The following is an 18,835-nucleotide window of genomic DNA, read 5'->3' as shown; positions in this document are numbered from 1 at the left end:
TTACCTCTTCTCTTCCTAGTGACTGCTTATCTTACACTGACTTACCTCTTCTCTTCCTAGTGACTGCTTATCTTACACTGACTTACCTCTTCTCTTCCTAGTGACTGCTTATCCTACAGTGACTTACCTCTTCTCTTCCTAGTGACTGCTGATACTACAGTGACTTACCTCTTCTCTTCCTAGTGACTGCTTATCCTACACTGACTTACCTCTTCTCTTCCTAGTGACTGCTTATCTTACACTGACTTACCTCTTCTCTTCCTAGTCACTGCTTATCTTACACTGACTTACCTCTTCTCTTCCTAGTGACTGCTTATCCTACACTGACTTACCTCTTCTCTTTCTAGTGACTGCTTATACTACACTGACTTACCTCTTCTCTTCCTAGTGACTGCTGATACTACACTAACTTACCTCTTCTCTTCCTAGTGACTGCTTATATTACACTGACTTACCTCTTCTCTTCCTAGTGACTGCTTATCCTACACTGACTTACCTCTTCTCTTCCTAGTGACTGCTGATACTACACTGACTTACCTCTTCTCTTCCTAGTGACTGCTTATCTTACACTGACTTACCTCTTCTCTTCCTAGTGACTGCTTATCTTACACTGACTTACCTCTTCTCTTCCTAGTGACTGCTGATACTACACTGACTTACCTCTTCTCTTCCTGGTGACTGCTTATCCTACACTGACTTACCTCTTCTCTTCCTAGTGACTGCTTATCCTACACTGACTTACTTCTTCTCTTCCTAGTGACTGCTTATCTTACACTGACTTACCTCTTCTCTTCCTAGTGACTGCTTATCTTACACTGACTTACCTCTTCTCTTCCTAGTGACTGCTTATCTTACACTGACTTACCTCTTCTCTTCCTAGTGACTGCTTATCCTACACTGACTTACCTCTTCTCTTCCTAGTGACTGCTTATCCTACACTGACTTACCTCTTCTCTTCCTAGTGACTGCTTATCCTACACTGACTTACCTCTTCTCTTCCTAGTGGCTGCTTATCTTACACTGACTTACCTCTTCTCTTCCTAGTGACTGCTTATCCTACACTGACTTACCTCTTCTCTTCCTAGTGACTGCTGATACTACACTGACTTACCTCTTCTCTTCCTAGTGACTGCTTATCCTACACTGACTTACCTCTTCTCTTCCTAGTGACTGCTTATCCTACACTGACTTACCTCTTCTCATCCTAGTGACTGCTGATACTACACTGACTTACCTCTTCTCTTCCTAGTAACTGCTTATCTTACACTGACTTACCTCTTCTCTTCCTAGTGACTGCTTATCTTACACTGACTTACCTCTTCTCTCCTAGTGACTGCTGATACTACACTGACTTACCTCTTCTCTTCCTAGTGACTGCTTATCCTACACTGACTTACCTCTTCTCTTCCTAGTGACTGCTTATCCTACACTGACTTACTTCTTCTCTTCCTAGTGACTGCTTATCTTACACTGACTTACCTCTTCTCTTCCTAGTGACTGCTTATCTTACACTGACTTACCTCTTCTCTTCCTAGTGACTGCTTATCTTACACTGACTTACCTCTTCTCTTCCTAGTGACTGCTTATCTTACACTGACTTACCTCTTCTCTTCCTAGTGACTGCTTATCTTACACTTACTTACCTCTTCTCTTCCTAGTGACTGCTGATACTACACTGACTTACCTCTTCTCTTCCTAGTGACTGCTTATCTTACACTGACTTACCTCTTCTCTTCCTAGTGACTGCTTATCCTACACTGACTTACCTCTTCTCTTCCTAGTGACTGCTTATCTTACACTGACTTACCTCTTCTCTTCCTAGTGACTGCTTATCATACACTGACTTACCTCTTCTCTTCCTAGTGACTGCTTATACTACACTCACTTACCTCTTCTCTTCCTAGTGACTGCTGATCCTACACTGACTTATCTCTTCTCTTCCTAGTGACTGCTTATCTTACACTGACTTACCTCTTCTCTTCCTAGTGACTGCTTATCCTACACTGACTTACCTCTTCTCTTCCTAGTGACTGCTTATCTTACACTGACTTACCTCTTCTCTTCCTAGTGACTGCTTATCTTACACTGACTTACCTCTTCTCTTCCTAGTGACTGCTTATCTTACACTGACTTACCTCTTCTCTTCCTAGTGACTGCTTATCTTACACTGACTTACCTCTTCTCTTCCTAGTGACTGCTTATCCTACACTGACTTACCTCTTCTCTTCCTAGTGACTGCTTATCCTACACTGACTTACCTCTTCTCTTCCTAGTGACTGCTTATCCTACACTGACTTACCTCTTCTCTTCCTAGTGGCTGCTTATCTTACACTGACTTACCTCTTCTCTTCCTAGTGACTGCTTATCCTACACTGACTTACCTCTTCTCTTCCTAGTGACTGCTGATACTACACTGACTTACCTCTTCTCTTCCTAGTGACTGCTTATCTTACACTGACTTACCTCTTCTCTTCCTAGTGACTGCTTATCTTACACTGACTTACCTCTTCTCTTCCTAGTGACTGCTGATACTACACTGACTTACCTCTTCTCTTCCTGGTGACTGCTTATCCTACACTGACTTACCTCTTCTCTTCCTAGTGACTGCTTATCCTACACTGACTTACTTCTTCTCTTCCTAGTGACTGCTTATCTTACACTGACTTACCTCTTCTCTTCCTAGTGACTGCTTATCTTACACTGACTTACCTCTTCTCTTCCTAGTGACTGCTTATCTTACACTGACTTACCTCTTCTTTTCCTAGTGACTGCTTATCTTACACTGACTTACCTCTTCTCTTCCTAGTGACTGCTTATCTTACACTGACTTACCTCTTCTCTTCCTAGTGACTGCTGATACTACACTGACTTACCTCTTCTCTTCCTAGTGACTGCTTATCCTACACTGACTTACCTCTTCTCTTCCTAGTGACTGCTGATCCTACACTGACTTATCTCTTCTCTTCCTAGTGACTGCTGATACTACACTAACTTACCTCTTCTCTTCCTAGTGACTGCTTATATTACACTGACTTACCTCTTCTCTTCCTAGTGACTGCTTATCTTACACTGACTTACCTCTTCTCTTCCTAGTGACTGCTTATCTTACACTGACTTACCTCTTCTCTTCCTAGTGACTGCTTATACTACACTGACTTACCTCTTCTCTTCCTAGTGACTGCTGATACTACACTGACTTACCTCTTCTCTTCCTAGTGACTGCTTATCTTACACTGACTTACCTCTTCTCTTCCTAGTGACTGCTTATCTTACACTGACTTACCTCTTCTATTCCTAGTGACTGCTGATACTACACTGACTTACCTCTTCTCTTCCTAGTGACTGCTTATCCTACACTGACTTACCTCTTCTCTTCCTAGTGACTGCTTTTCCTACACTGACTTACTTCTTCTCTTCCTAGTGACTGCTTATCTTACACTGACTTACCTCTTCTCTTCCTAGTGACTGCTTATCTTACACTGACTTACCTCTTCTCTTCCTAGTGACTGCTTATCTTACACTGACTTACCTCTTCTCTTCCTAGTGACTGCTTATCTTACACTGACTTACCTCTTCTCTTCCTAGTGACTGCTTATCTTACACTGACTTACCTCTTCTCTTCCTAGTGACTGCTGATACTACACTGACTTACCTCTTCTATTCCTAGTGACTGCTTATCCTACACTGACTTACCTCTTCTCTTCCTAGTGACTGCTGATCCTACACTGACTTATCTCTTCTCTTCCTAGTGACTGCTGATACTACACTGACTTACCTCTTCTCTTCCAAGTGACTGCTTATCTTACACTGACTTACCTCTTCTCTTCCTAGTGACTGCTTATCTTACACTGACTTACCTCTTCTCTTCCTAGTGACTGCTTATCTTACACTGACTTACCTCTTCTCTTCCTAGTGACTGCTTATCTTACACTGACTTACCTCTTCTCTTCCTAGTGACTGCTTATCATACACTGACTTACCTCTTCTCTTCCTAGTGACTGCTTATCTTACACTGACTTACCTCTTCTCTTCCTAGTGACTGCTTATCTTACACTGACTTATCTCTTCTCTTCCTAGTGACTGCTGATACTACACTGACTTACCTCTTCTCTTAATAGTGACTGCTGATACTACACTGACTTACCTCTTCTCTTCCTAGTGACTGCTTATCTTACACTGACTTACCTCTTCTCTTCCTAGTGACTGCTTATCATACACTGACTTACCTCTTCTCTTCCTAGTGACTGCTTATACTACACTGACTTATCTCTTCTCTTCCTAGTGACTGCTGATACTACACTGACTTACCTCTTCTCTTCCTAGTGACTGCTTATCTTACACTGACTTACCTCTTCTCTTCCTAATGACTGCTTATCATACACTGACTTACCTCTTCTCTTCCTGGTGACTGCTTATACTACACTGACTTACCTCTTCTCTTCCTAGTGACTGCTTATCCTACACTGACTTACCTCTTCTCTTCCTAGTGACTGCTTATCCTACACTGACTTATCTCTTCTCTTCCTAGTGACTGCTGATACTACACTGACTTACCTCTTCTCTTCCTAGTGACTGCTTATCTTACGCTGACTTACCTCTTCTCTTCCTAGTGACTGCTGATCCTACACTGACTTATCTCTTCTCTTCCTAGTGACTGCTTATCCTACACTGACTTACCTCTTCTCTTCCTAGTGACTGCTGATCCTACACTGACTTATCTCTTCTCTTCCTAGTGACTGCTTATCTTTCACTGACTTACCTCTTCTCTTCCTAGTGACTGCTGATACTACACTGACTTACCTTTTCTCTTCCTAGTGACTGCTTATCTTACACTGACTTACCTCTTCTCTTCCTTGTGACTGCTTATCTTACACTGACTTACCTCTTCTCTTCCTAGTGACTGCTTATCCTACACTGACTTACCTCTTCTCTTCCTAGTGACTGCTTATCCTACACTGACTTACCTCTTCTCTTCCTAGTGACTTCTTATCTTACACTGACTTACCTCTTCTCTTCCTAGTGACTGCTGATACTACACTGACTTACCTCTTCTCTTCCTAGTGACTGCTGATCCTACACTGACTTACCTCTTCTCTTCCTAGTGACTTCTTATCTTACACTGACTTACCTCTTCTCTTCCTAGTGACTGCTGATACTACACTGACTTACCTCTTCTCTTCCTAGTGACTGCTGATACTACACTGACTTACCTTTTCTCTTCCTAGTGACTGCTTATCTTACACTGACTTACCTCTTCTCTTCCTTGTGACTGCTTATACTACACTGACTTATCTCTTCTCTTCCTAGTGACTGCTGATACTACACTGACTTATCTCTTCTCTTCCTAGTGACTGCTGATACTACACTGACTTACCTCTTCTCTTCCTAGTGACTGCTTATCTTACGCTGACTTACCTCTTCTCTTCCTAGTGACTGCTGATCCTACACTGACTTATCTCTTCTCTTCCTAGTGACTGCTTATCCTACACTGACTTACCTCTTCTCTTCCTAGTGACTGCTGATCCTACACTGACTTATCTCTTCTCTTCCTAGTGACTGCTTATCTTTCACTGACTTACCACTTCTCTTCCTAGTGACTGCTGATACTACACTGACTTACCTTTTCTCTTCCTAGTGACTGCTTATCTTACACTGACTTACCTCTTCTCTTCCTTGTGACTGCTTATCTTACACTGACTTACCTCTTCTCTTCCTAGTGACTGCTTATCCTACACTGACTTACCTCTTCTCTTCCTAGTGACTGCTTATCCTACACTGACTTACCTCTTCTCTTCCTAGTGACTTCTTATCTTACACTGACTTACCTCTTCTCTTCCTAGTGACTGCTGATACTACACTGACTTACCTCTTCTCTTCCTAGTGACTGCTGATCCTACACTGACTTATCTCTTCTCTTCCTAGTGACTGCTTATCTTACACTGACTTACCTCTTCTCTTCCTAGTGACTGCTTATCCTACACTGACTTACCTCTTCTCTTCCTAGTGACTGCTTATCCTACACTGACTTACCTCTTCTCTTCCTAGTGACTGCTTATCTTACACTGACTTACCTCTTCTCTTCCTAGTGACTGCTGATACTACACTGACTTACCTCTTCTCTTCCTAGTGACTGCTGATCCTACACTGACTTATCTCTTCTCTTCCTAGTGACTGCTTATCTTACGCTGACTTACCTCTTCTCTTCCTAGTGACTGCTGATCCTACACTGACTTATCTCTTCTCTTCCTAGTGACTGCTTATCTTACACTGACTTACCTCTTCTCTTCCTAGTGACTGCTGATCCTACACTGACTTATCTCTTCTCTTCCTAGTGACTGCTTATCTTACACTGACTTACCTCTTCTCTTCCTAGTGACTGCTGATACTACACTGACTTACCTCTTCTCTTCCTAGTGACTGCTTATCTTACACTGACTTACCTCTTCTCTTCCTAGTGACTGCTTATCTTACACTGACTTACCTCTTCTCTTCCTAGTGACTGCTTATCCTACACTGACTTACCTCTTCTCTTCCTAGTGACTGCTTATCCTACACTGACTTACCTCTTCTCTTCCTAGTGACTGCTTATCTTACACTGACTTACCTCTTCTCTTCCTAGTGACTGCTGATACTACTCTGACTTACCTCTTCTCTTCCTAGTGACTGCTGATCCTACACTGACTTATCTCTTCTCTTCCTAGTGACTGCTTATCTTACACTGACTTACCTCTTCTCTTCCTAGTGACTGCTTATCCTACACTGACTTACCTCTTCTCTTCCTAGTGACTGCTTATCTTACACTGACTTACCTCTTCTCTTCCTAGTGACTGCTTATCTTACACTGACTTACCTCTTCTCTTCCTAGTGACTGCTGATACTACACTGACTTACCTCTTCTCTTCCTAGTGACTGCTTATCCTACACTGACTTACCTCTTCTCTTCCTAGTGGCTGCTTATCTTACACTGACTTACCTCTTCTCTTCCTAGTGACTGCTTATCCTACACTGACTTACCTCTTCTCTTCCTAGTGACTGCTTATCTTACACTGACTTACCTCTTCTCTTCCTAGTGACTGCTGATACTACACTGACTTACCTCTTCTCTTCCTAGTGACTGCTTATCTTACAATGACTTACCTCTTCTCTCCTAGTCACTGCTTATCCTACACTGACTTACCTCTTCTCTTCCTAGTCACTGCTTATCTTACACTGACTTACCTCTTCTCTCCTAGTGACTGCTTATCCTACACTGACTTACCTCTTCTCTTCCTAGTGACTGCTTATCTTACACTGACTTACCTCTTCTCTTCCTAGTGACTGCTTATCTTACACTGACTTACCTCTTCTCTTCCTAGTGACTGCTTATCATACACTGACTTACCTCTTCTCTTCCTAGTGACTGCTTATCTTACACTGACTTACTTCTTCTCTTCCTAGTGACTGCTTATCCTACACTGACTTACCTCTTCTCTTCCTAGTGACTGCTTATCCTACACTGACTTACCTCTTCTCTTCCTAGTGACTGCTTATCTTACACTGACTTACCTCTTCTCTTCCTAGTGACTGCTGATACTACACTGACTTACCTCTTCTCTTCCTAGTGACTGCTGATCCTACACTGACTTATCTCTTCTCTTCCTAGTGGCTGCTTATCTTACACTGACTTACCTCTTCTCTTCCTAGTGACTGCTTATCCTACACTGACTTACCTCTTCTCTTCCTAGTGACTGCTGATACTACACTGACTTACCTCTTCTCTTCCTAGTGACTGCTTATCTTACACTGACTTACCTCTTCTCTTCCTAGTGACTGCTTATCTTACACTGACTTACCTCTTCTCTTCCTAGTGACTGCTTATCCTACACTGACTTACTTCTTCTCTTCCTAGTGACTGCTTATCTTACACTGACTTACCTCTTCTCTTCCTAGTGACTGCTTATCTTACACTGACTTACCTCTTCTCTTCCTAGTGACTGCTTATCTTACACTGACTTACCTCTTCTCTTCCTAGTGACTGCTTATCTTACACTGACTTACCTCTTCTCTTCCTAGTGACTGCTTATCTTACACTGACTTACCTCTTCTCTTCCTAGTGACTGCTGATACTACACTGACTTACCTCTTCTCTTCCTAGTGACTGCTTATCCTACACTGACTTACCTCTTCTCTTCTTAGTGACTGCTGATCCTACACTGACTTATCTCTTCTCTTCCTAGTGACTGCTGATACTACACTAACTTACCTCTTCTCTTCCTAGTGACTGCTTATATTACACTGACTTACCTCTTCTCTTCCTAGTGACTGCTTATCTTACACTGACTTACCTCTTCTCTTCCTAGTGACTGCTTATACTACACTGACTTACCTCTTCTCTTCCTAGTGACTGCTGATACTACACTGACTTACCTCTTCTCTTCCTAGTGACTGCTTATCTTACACTGACTTACCTCTTCTCTTCCTAGTGACTGCTTATCTTACACTGACTTACCTCTTCTATTCCTAGTGACTGCTGATACTACACTGACTTACCTCTTCTCTTCCTAGTGACTGCTTATCCTACACTGACTTACCTCTTCTCTTCCTAGTGACTGCTTTTCCTACACTGACTTACTTCTTCTCTTCCTAGTGACTGCTTATCTTACACTGACTTACCTCTTCTCTTCCTAGTGACTGCTTATCTTACACTGACTTACCTCTTCTCTTCCTAGTGACTGCTTATCTTACACTGACTTACCTCTTCTCTTCCTAGTGACTGCTTATCTTACACTGACTTACCTCTTCTCTTCCTAGTGACTGCTTATCTTACACTGACTTACCTCTTCTCTTCCTAGTGACTGCTGATACTACACTGACTTACCTCTTCTATTCCTAGTGACTGCTTATCCTACGCTGACTTACCTCTTCTCTTCCTAGTGACTGCTGATCCTACACTGACTTATCTCTTCTCTTCCTAGTGACTGCTGATACTACACTGACTTACCTCTTCTCTTCCAAGTGACTGCTTATCTTACACTGACTTACCTCTTCTCTTCCTAGTGACTGCTTATCTTACACTGACTTACCTCTTCTCTTCCTAGTGACTGCTTATCTTACACTGACTTACCTCTTCTCTTCCTAGTGACTGCTTATCTTACACTGACTTACCTCTTCTCTTCCTAGTGACTGCTTATCATACACTGACTTACCTCTTCTCTTCCTAGTGACTGCTTATCTTACACTGACTTACCTCTTCTCTTCCTAGTGACTGCTTATCTTACACTGACTTATCTCTTCTCTTCCTAGTGACTGCTGATACTACACTGACTTACCTCTTCTCTTCCTAGTGACTGCTGATACTACACTGACTTACCTCTTCTCTTCCTAGTGACTGCTTATCTTACACTGACTTACCTCTTCTCTTCCTAGTGACTGCTTATCATACACTGACTTACCTCTTCTCTTCCTAGTGACTGCTTATACTACACTGACTTATCTCTTCTCTTCCTAGTGACTGCTGATACTACACTGACTTACCTCTTCTCTTCCTAGTGACTGCTTATCTTACTCTGACTTACCTCTTCTCTTCCTAATGACTGCTTATCATACACTGACTTACCTCTTCTCTTCCTGGTGACTGCTTATACTACACTGACTTACCTCTTCTCTTCCTAGTGACTGCTTATCCTACACTGACTTACCTCTTCTCTTCCTAGTGACTGCTTATCCTACACTGACTTATCTCTTCTCTTCCTAGTGACTGCTGATACTACACTGACTTACCTCTTCTCTTCCTAGTGACTGCTTATCTTACGCTGACTTACCTCTTCTCTTCCTAGTGACTGCTGATCCTACACTGACTTATCTCTTCTCTTCCTAGTGACTGCTTATCCTACACTGACTTACCTCTTCTCTTCCTAGTGACTGCTGATCCTACACTGACTTATCTCTTCTCTTCCTAGTGACTGCTTATCTTTCACTGACTTACCTCTTCTCTTCCTAGTGACTGCTGATACTACACTGACTTACCTTTTCTCTTCCTAGTGACTGCTTATCTTACACTGACTTACCTCTTCTCTTCCTTGTGACTGCTTATCTTACACTGACTTACCTCTTCTCTTCCTAGTGACTGCTTATCCTACACTGACTTACCTCTTCTCTTCCTAGTGACTGCTTATCCTACACTGACTTACCTCTTCTCTTCCTAGTGACTTCTTATCTTACACTGACTTACCTCTTCTCTTCCTAGTGACTGCTGATACTACACTGACTTACCTCTTCTCTTCCTAGTGACTGCTGATCCTACACTGACTTATCTCTTCTCTTCCTAGTGACTGCTTATCTTACACTGACTTACCTCTTCTCTTCCTAGTGACTGCTTATCCTACACTGACTTACCTCTTCTCTTCCTAGTGACTGCTTATCCTACACTGACTTACCTCTTCTCTTCCTAGTGACTGCTTATCTTACACTGACTTACCTCTTCTCTTCCTAGTGACTGCTGATACTACACTGACTTACCTCTTCTCTTCCTAGTGACTGCTGATCCTACACTGACTTATCTCTTCTCTTCCTAGTGACTGCTTATCTTACGTTGACTTACCTCTTCTCTTCCTAGTGACTGCTGATCCTACACTGACTTATCTCTTCTCTTCCTAGTGACTGCTTATCTTACACTGACTTACCTCTTCTCTTCCTAGTGACTGCTGATCCTACACTGACTTATCTCTTCTCTTCCTAGTGACTGCTTATCTTACACTGACTTACCTCTTCTCTTCCTAGTGACTGCTGATACTACACTGACTTACCTCTTCTCTTCCTAGTGACTGCTTATCTTACACTGACTTACCTCTTCTCTTCCTAGTGACTGCTTATCTTACACTGACTTACCTCTTCTCTTCCTAGTGACTGCTTATCCTACACTGACTTACCTCTTCTCTTCCTAGTGACTGCTTATCCTACACTGACTTACCTCTTCTCTTCCTAGTGACTGCTTATCTTACACTGACTTACCTCTTCTCTTCCTAGTGACTGCTGATACTACTCTGACTTACCTCTTCTCTTCCTAGTGACTGCTGATCCTACACTGACTTATCTCTTCTCTTCCTAGTGACTGCTTATCTTACACTGACTTACCTCTTCTCTTCCTAGTGACTGCTTATCCTACACTGACTTACCTCTTCTCTTCCTAGTGACTGCTTATCTTACACTGACTTACCTCTTCTCTTCCTAGTGACTGCTGATACTACACTGACTTACCTCTTCTCTTCCTAGTGACTGCTTATCCTACACTGACTTACCTCTTCTCTTCCTAGTGGCTGCTTATCTTACACTGACTTACCTCTTCTCTTCCTAGTGACTGCTTATCCTACACTGACTTACCTCTTCTCTTCCTAGTGACTGCTTATCTTACACTGACTTACCTCTTCTCTTCCTAGTGACTGCTGATACTACACTGACTTACCTCTTCTCTTCCTAGTGACTGCTTATCTTACAATGACTTACCTCTTCTCTCCTAGTCACTGCTTATCCTACACTGACTTACCTCTTCTCTTCCTAGTCACTGCTTATCTTACACTGACTTACCTCTTCTCTCCTAGTGACTGCTTATCCTACACTGACTTACCTCTTCTCTTCCTAGTGACTGCTTATCTTACACTGACTTACCTCTTCTCTTCCTAGTGACTGCTTATCTTACACTGACTTACCTCTTCTCTTCCTAGTGACTGCTTATCATACACTGACTTACCTCTTCTCTTCCTAGTGACTGCTTATCTTACACTGACTTACTTCTTCTCTTCCTAGTGACTGCTTATCCTACACTGACTTACCTCTTCTCTTCCTAGTGACTGCTTATCCTACACTGACTTACCTCTTCTCTTCCTAGTGACTGCTTATCTTACACTGACTTACCTCTTCTCTTCCTAGTGACTGCTGATACTACACTGACTTACCTCTTCTCTTCCTAGTGACTGCTGATCCTACACTGACTTATCTCTTCTCTTCCTAGTGACTGCTTATCTTACACTGACTTACCTCTTCTCTTCCTAGTGACTGCTTATCCTACACTGACTTACCTCTTCTCTTCCTAGTGACTGCTTATCTTACACTGACTTACCTCTTCTCTTCCTAGTAACTGCTTATCTTACACTGACTTACCTCTTCTCTTCCTAGTGACTGCTGATACTACACTGACTTACCTCTTCTCTTCCTAGTGGCTGCTTATCTTACACTGACTTACCTCTTCTCTTCCTAGTGACTGCTTATCCTACACTGACTTACCTCTTCTCTTCCTAGTGACTGCTTATCTTACACTGACTTACCTCTTCTCTTCCTAGTGACTGCTGATACTACACTGACTTACCTCTTCTCTTCCTAGTGACTGCTTATCTTACAATGACTTACCTCTTCTCTCCTAGTGACTGCTTATCCTACACTGACTTACCTCTTCTCTTCCTAGTGACTGCTTATCTTACACTGACTTACCTCTTCTCTTCCTAGTCACTGCTTATCTTACACTGACTTACCTCTTCTCTTCCTAGTGACTGCTTATCTTACACTGACTTACCTCTTCTCTTCCTAGTGACTGTTTATCATACACTGACTTACCTCTTCTCTTCCTAGTGACTGCTTATCATACACTGACTTACCTCTTCTCTTCCTAGTGACTGCTTATCCTACACTGACTTACCTCTTCTCTTCCTAGTGACTGCTTATCCTACACTGACTTACCTCTTCTCTTCCTAGTGACTGCTTATCTTACACTGACTTACTTCTTCTCTTCCTAGAGACTGCTTATCCTACACTGACTTACCTCTTCTCTTCCTAGTGACTGCTTATCTTACACTGACTTACTTCTTCTCTTCCTAGTGACTGCTTATCCTACACTGACTTACCTCTTCTCTTCCTAGTGACTGCTTATCTTACACTGACTTACCTCTTCTCTTCCTAGTGACTGCTGATCCTACACTGACTTATCTCTTCTCTTCCTAGTGACTGCTTATCCTACACTGACTTACCTCTTCTCTTCCTAGTCACTGCTGATACTACACTGACTTACCTCTTCTCTTCCTAGTGACTGCTGATACTACACTGACTTACCTCTTCTCTTCCTAGTGACTGCTTATCCTACACTGACTTACCTCTTCTCTTCCTAGTGACTGCTTATACTACACTGACTTACCTCTTCTCTTCCTAGTGACTGCTGATCCTACACTGACTTACCTCTACTCTTCCTAGTGACTGCTTATCCTACACTGACTTACCTCTACTCTTCCTAGTGACTGCTTATCCTACACTGACTTACCTCTTCTCTTCCTAGTGACTGCTTATACTACACTGACTTACCTCTTCTCTTCCTAGTGACTGCTTATCCTACACTGACTTACCTCTTCTCTTCCTAGTGACTGCTTATCCTACACTGACTTACCTCTTCTCTTCCTAGTGACTGCTGATACTACACTGACTTATCTCTTCTCTTCCTAGTGACTGCTTATCCTACACTGACTTACCTCTTCTCTTCCTATTGACTGCTGATCCTACACTGACTTATCTCTTCTCTTCCTAGTGACTGCTTATACTACACTGACTTACCTCTTCTCTTCCTAGTGACTGCTTATCTTACACTGACTTACCTCTTCTCTTCCTAGTGACTGCTTATCCTACACTGACTTACCTCTTCTCTTCCTAGTGACTGCTTATACTACACTGACTTACCTCTTCTCTTCCTAGTGACTGCTGATCCTACACTGACTTATCTCTTCTCTTCCTAGTGACTGCTGATACTACACTGACTTACCTCTTCTCTTCCTAGTGACTGCTTATCTTACACTGACTTACCTCTTCTCTTCCTAGTGACTGCTTATCCTACACTGACTTACCTCTTCTCTTCCTAGTGACTGCTTATCCTACACTGACTTACCTCTTCTCTTCCTAGTGACTGCTTATCCTACACTGACTTACCTCTTCTCTTCCTAGTGACTGCTTATCTTACACTGACTTACCTCTTCTCTTCCTAGTGACTGCTTATCTTACACTGACTTACCTCTTCTCTTCCTAGTGACTGCTTATCTTACACTGACTTACCTCTTCTCTTCCTAGTGACTGCTTATCTTACACTGACTTACCTCTTCTCTTCCTAGTGACTGCTTATCTTACACTGACTTACCTCCTCTTCCTAGTGACTGCTTATCTTACACTGACTTACCTCTTCTCTTCCTAGTGACTGCTTATCTTACACTGACTTACCTCTTCTCTTCCTAGTGACTGCTTATCTTACACTGACTTACCTCTTCTCTTCCTAGTGACTGCTTATCTTACACTGACTTACCTCTTCTCTTCCTAGTGACTGCTTATCCTACACTGACTTACCTCTTCTCTTCCTAGTGACTGCTTATCTTACACTGACTTACCTCTTCTCTTCCTAGTGACTGCTTATCTTACACTGACTTACCTCTTCTCTTCCTAGTGACTGCTTATCCTACACTGACTTACCTCTTCTCTTCCTAGTGACTGCTGATACTACACTGACTTACCTCTTCTCTTCCTAGTGACTGCTTATCTTACACTGACTTACCTCTTCTCTTCCTAGTGACTGCTTATCTTACACTGACTTACCTCTTCTCTTCCTAGTGACTGCTTATCTTACACTGACTTACCTCTTCTCTTCCTAGTGACTGCTTATCTTACACTGACTTACCTCTTCTCTTCCTAGTGACTGCTTATCCTACACTGACTTACCTCTTCTCTTCCTAGTGACTGCTGATACTACACTGACTTACCTCTTCTCTTCCTAGTGACTGCTTATCTTACACTGACTTACCTCTTCTCTTCCTAGTGACTGCTTATCCTACACTGACTTACCTCTTCTCTTCCTAGTGACTGCTTATCCTACACTGACTTACCTCTTCTCTTCCTAGTGACTGCTTATCCTACACTGACTTACCTCTTCTCTTCCTAGTGACTGCTTATCCTACACTGACTTACCTCTTCTCTTCCTAGTGACTGCTGATACTACACTGACTTACCTCTTCTCTTCCTAGTGACTGCTTATCTTACACTGACTTACCTCTTCTCTTCCTAGTGACTGCTTATCTTACACTGACTTACCTCTTCTCTTCCTAGTGACTGCTTATCCTACACTGACTTACCTCTTCTCTTCCTAGTGACTGCTTATCCTACACTGACTTACCTCTTCTCTTCCTAGTGACTGCTTATCCTACACTGACTTACCTCTTCTCTCCTAGTGACTGCTTATCTTACACTGACTTACCTCTTCTCTTCCTAGTGACTGCTTATCTTACACTGACTTACCTCTTCTCTTCCTAGTGACTGCTTATCTTACACTGACTTACCTCTTCTCTTCCTAGTGACTACTTATCCTACACTGACTTACCTCTTCTCTTCCTAGTGACTGCTTATCCTACACTGACTTACCTCTTCTCTTCCTAGTGACTGCTGATACTACACTGACTTACCTCTTCTCTTCCTAGTGACTGCTGATACTACACTGACTTACCTCTTCTCTTCCTAGTGACTGCTTATCCTACACTGACTTACCTCTTCTCTTCCTAGTGACTGCTGATACTACACTGACTTACCTCTTCTCTTCCTAGTGACTGCTTATCTTACACTGACTTACCTCTTGTCTTCCTAGTGACTGCTTATCTTACACTGACTTACCTCTTCTCTTCCTAGTGACTGCTTATCTTACACTGACTTACCTCTTCTCTTCCTAGTGACTGCTTATCCTACACTGACTTACCTCTTCTCTTCCTAGTGACTGCTTATCTTACACTGACTTACCTCTTCTCTTCCTAGTGACTGCTTATCTTACACTGACTTACCTCTTCTCTTCCTAGTGACTGCTTATCCTACACTGACTTACCTCTTCTCTTCCTAGTGACTGCTTATCCTACACTGACTTACCTCTTCTCTTCCTAGTGACTGCTTATCCTACACTGACTTACCTCTTCTCTTCCTAGTGGCTGCTTATCTTACACTGACTTACCTCTTCTCTTCCTAGTGACTGCTTATCCTACACTGACTTACCTCTTCTCTTCCTAGTGACTGCTGATACTACACTGACTTACCTCTTCTCTTCCTAGTGACTGCTTATCCTACACTGACTTACCTCTTCTCTTCCTAGTGACTGCTTATCCTACACTGACTTACCTCTTCTCTTCCTAGTGGCTGCTTATCTTACACTGACTTACCTCTTCTCTTCCTAGTGACTGCTTATCCTACACTGACTTACCTCTTCTCTTCCTAGTGACTGCTGATACTACACTGACTTACCTCTTCTCTTCCTAGTGACTGCTTATCCTACACTGACTTACCTCTTCTCTTCCTAGTGACTGCTTATCCTACACTGACTTACCTCTTCTCTTCCTAGTGACTGCTGATACTACACTGACTTACCTCTTCTCTTCCTAGTGACTGCTTATCTTACACTGACTTACCTCTTCTCTTCCTAGTGACTGCTTATCTTACACTGACTTACCTCTTCTCTTCCTAGTGACTGCTTATCTTACACTGACTTACCTCTTCTCTTCCTAGTGACTGCTTATCTTACACTGACTTACCTCTTCTCTTCCTAGTGACTGCTTATCCTACACTGACTTACCTCTTCTCTTCCTAGTGACTGCTTATCCTACACTGACTTACCTCTTCTCTTCCTAGTGACTGCTTATCCTACACTGACTTACCTCTTCTCTTCCTAGTGGCTGCTTATCTTACACTGACTTACCTCTTCTCTTCCTAGTGACTGCTTATCCTACACTGACTTACCTCTTCTTTTCCTAGTGACTGCTTATCCTACACTGACTTACCTCTTCTCTTCCTAGTGACTGCTTATCCTACACTGACTTACCTCTTCTCTTCCTAGTGACTGCTTATCCTACACTGACTTACCTCTTCTCTTCCTAGTGACTGCTGATACTACACTGACTTACCTCTTCTCTTCCTAGTGACTGCTTATCTTACACTGACTTACCTCTTCTCTTCCTAGTGACTGCTTATCTTACACTGACTTACCTCTTCTCTTCCTAGTGACTGCTTATCCTACACTGACTTACCTCTTCTCTTTCTAGTGACTGCTTATCCTACACTGACTTACCTCTTCTCTTCCTAGTGACTGCTTATCCTACACTGACTTACTTCTTCTCTTCCTAGTGACTGCTTATCTTACACTGACTTACCTCTTCTCTACCTAGTGACTGCTTATCTTACACTGACTTACCTCTTCTCTTCCTAGTGACTGCTTATCTTACACTGACTTACCTCTTCTCTTCCTAGTGACTGCTTATCTTACACTGACTTACCTCTTCTCTTCCTAGTGACTGCTGATACTACACTGACTTACCTCTTCTCTTCCTAGTGACTGCTTATCTTACACTGACTTACCTCTTCTCTTCCTAGTGACTGCTTATCCTACACTGACTTACCTTTTCTCTTCCTAGTGACTGCTTATCTTACACTGACTTACCTCTTCTCTTCCTAGTGACTGCTTATCATACACTGACTTACCTCTTCTCTTCCTAGTGACTGCTTATACTACACTGACTTACCTCTTCTCTTCCTAGTGACTGCTGATCCTACACTGACTTATCTCTTCTCTTCCTAGTGACTGCTTATCTTACACTGACTTACCTCTTCTCTTCCTAGTGACTGCTTATCCTACACTGACTTACCTCTTCTCTTCCTAGTGACTGCTTATCTTACACTGACTTACCTCTTCTCTTCCTAGTGACTGCTTATCTTACACTGACTTACCTCTTCTCTTCCTAGTGACTGCTTATCTTACACTGACTTACCTCTTCTCTTCCTAGTGACTGCTTATCTTACACTGACTTACCTCTTCTCTTCCTAGTGACTGCTTATCCTACACTGACTTACCTCTTCTCTTCCTAGTGACTGCTTATCCTACACTGACTTACCTCTTCTCTTCCTAGTGACTGCTTATCCTACACTGACTTACCTCTTCTCTTCCTAGTGACTGCTTATCCTACACTGACTTACCTCTTCTCTTCCTAGTGACTGCTGATACTACACTGACTTACCTCTTCTCTTCCTAGTGACTGCTTATCCTACACTGACTTACCTCTTCTCTTCCTAGTGACTGCTTATCCTACACTGACTTACCTCTTCTCTTCCTAGTGACTGCTGATACTACACTGACTTACCTCTTCTCTTCCTAGTGACTGCTTATCTTACACTGACTTACCTCTTCTCTTCCTAGTGACTGCTTATCTTACACTGACTTACCTCTTCTCTTCCTAGTGACTGCTGATACTACACTGACTTACCTCTTCTCTTCCTAGTGACTGCTTATCCTACACTGACTTACCTCTTCTCTTCCTAGTGACTGCTTATCCTACACTGACTTACCTCTTCTCTTCCTAGTGACAGCTTATCCTACACTGACTTACCTCTTCTCTTCCTAGTGACTGCTTATCCTACACTGACTTACCTCTTCTCTTCCTAGTGACTGCTTATCCTACACTGACTTACCTCTTCTCTTCCTAGTGACTGCTGATACTACACTGACTTACCTCTTCTCTTCCTAGTGACTGCTTATCTTACACTGACTTACCTCTTCTCTTCCTAGTGACTGCTTATCTTACACTGACTTACCTCTTCTCTTCCTAGTGACAGCTTATCCTACACTGACTTACCTCTTCTCTTCCTAGTGACTGCTTATCCTACACTGACTTACCTCTTCTCTTCCTAGTGACTGCTTATCCTACACTGACTTACCTCTTCTCTTCCTAGTGACTGCTGATACTACACTGACTTACCTCTTCTCTTCCTAGTGACTGCTTATCTTACACTGACTTACCTCTTCTCTTCCTAGTGACTG

Source organism: Taudactylus pleione, unplaced genomic scaffold (genome assembly GCF_031769625.1).
Source record: "Taudactylus pleione unplaced genomic scaffold, aTauple2 ptg002745l, whole genome shotgun sequence".
Classification (NCBI taxonomy): Eukaryota; Metazoa; Chordata; class Amphibia; order Anura; family Myobatrachidae; genus Taudactylus; species Taudactylus pleione.
The sequence above is the reverse complement of the archived record's forward strand: the minus strand, read 5'-3'. Positions refer to the sequence as shown.